This window comes from Gracilinanus agilis, chromosome 1 (assembly GCF_016433145.1).
Source record: "Gracilinanus agilis isolate LMUSP501 chromosome 1, AgileGrace, whole genome shotgun sequence".
In the NCBI taxonomy this organism is placed as follows: domain Eukaryota; kingdom Metazoa; phylum Chordata; class Mammalia; order Didelphimorphia; family Didelphidae; genus Gracilinanus; species Gracilinanus agilis.
This window is the reverse complement of record NC_058130.1, coordinates 373,485,414-373,487,634: the sequence shown is the minus strand read 5'-3', so window position 1 is coordinate 373,487,634 and position 2,221 is coordinate 373,485,414.

The window sequence follows — 2,221 nt, the reverse complement described above, 5'->3', positions numbered from 1 at the left end:
AAATAAAGAGCAGAACCACCTAAATATTTAAGGTATGAGGAAACTGCCAAGTTACTCATTTTTATTATTAGTTACTTTGTTCTTGGCCAAGTCACTGAGAAGTATTTGAGGCCATCCCAGAAAGGGTATAGATATAAACCAACAGGGAAGACGGGAGAGAAAGTGACTATAATTTCCAGGACTTCCACCTTGACAAAGAGTGTTAGAAATCATAGGGTCATGGATCACAGTCTGGATGGAGAACTGAAAATTAAATATCTTAATGAAAAAGACGGGCTTGGATTTGATGACCTTCATGTAATCTTTGGACTGTGCATATCTAAATGAAGTTAAAGTTGTGGCTCATGCCTGTGTTGGAATACTACTGTACCATAAGAAATGATGACCAGGTTAATTAAAAAAATATGGAAAGACTTACATGAAATTGTGAAGAGTGAAATAAGAAGGATGAAAAGAACATTATATACAGCAACAGAAATATTATTTGAAGAATGACTTGTGTATGTCCACCTCTAGGGAAAGAACTGATCAATAGAAATAAGCACAACAAAGTTTTATATATACATATATCTTTTTGTCAAAGGATTCCTTCTTTTGTGTGGGAAGGGAAGGAAGAAAGGGAAATAACTAGGGATAAATAAAAATTTAAAAGTAACTAGTCTTTGGGCCTGGTTTGGATCTGGAGGAGATATTGGTTCATTCGGATTTGTTCTAAACACTTTCCCATATATTCACCAAACAACAAAATGAGTGGCTAATATAGCTTGCAAAGCCTGTGAACTTTCACTTTTAGTTGAGGAAACTGAGGCCTGAAGACTTTAAGTACCAAGGTTATCCATGAGGTAAGCACCAGAGGCAGAATTTGAAACTGGGTCCTCTGACTCCTGAAACCATCATCTTTTCATTATACCATCTTTTACATGATTCTGCTGCTCAGTTAGCCTACAGGTGGATCACCACCCAGGCCTTCACAGCTGCTACCACAGAACATATGTAAACAATCTTTGAATGGGATTTATGGATTTGGGACATTTGGCCTTGAATTAGAATGATGATTTCCCCTCTTAATTCATGACCTCAGGTTTTGAACGGAGTATGTAGGTGTTGGGTTTGACTGAGGGAGAAAGAGCTGGAGTTTGGAGAAAGCCCTGAAGAGCTCACAGCTGCAGGCAATCAAAGAGAGGATTCCAGAAAGTGGGGGCAGCCTTGAATTAGAAGGGCAGGAGAGGAGGCTGGAGTAGTGTGCAGAGTGAAACCTGGCACTGACTCTTTGGGAATTAACCAGAACTCCACAAATAGGGTTTCTAGGGAACAGAATGAGTGATTTCTGAACCCCTCCTAGATTTGCTCAGAATTCCTATCTTCTCTGGCAGCTTATCTGATGTGTGAAGGCGGAGGGTGGTAAATATCAACTAAATACATAATGACATAACTGTGCAAAGGCATTTTAAAGGAAAAAGAACACATGTGCAGTCAATTCTTAATTACCTGCCTTAACCAGAGCCTATTTTTCATAGTTCTCTAGGGCTGTAATCCCTTTGGGAAATTTGAGGGACATTGCACAATTTAGGGATGCCCAAGACTCTGCTAGGAACTGCTAGTCTTTTGCTGCCCCTCCCAAATGCCGACATATTTATGTCCCCTGTGACTATTTTTGGGGCTCCATTAGTACAAAAAGTCTTACATGTGGTCCTACGTCTTTTATATTACTAACAAATTTCTCTATGTATAAAATTTCTGTATTCATTATGAACTCAATAAGAATACTCTTAGCAAGTAAAAAAAAACAGACCTGAATAAAGCCATAAAATCAGAACTAATTATGTTTTGATGAAAATATTAATATTTTACAATTAATTTAAGCTAATTATTTAAACAAAATAATATTATAATGATTTATAGGATCTCTGCCTCCTTCATGAATAGAATCTTATGATCATGGAGTCAGAATTGTAAGAGATCTTAAAGATCATGTAGTCTAGACCTCACAAAGGCTATCCTCTATTTCTAAAAGCAAAACTCATATGTCATTTCTTAAGTGAAGCCTAACTTGATCTCCAGGTTATTGGCAATCTCTCCCCCATATACTGCCATTCCCAAAATATTTTGCTTTTATTCTTATTTTGGACATTTCTCCTCCAATAGAATGTGACCTCTTTCATGGTAGAGACCTTTTCTCTCTCCTTCCTTCCTTCCTTCCTTCCTTCCTTCCTTCCTTCCT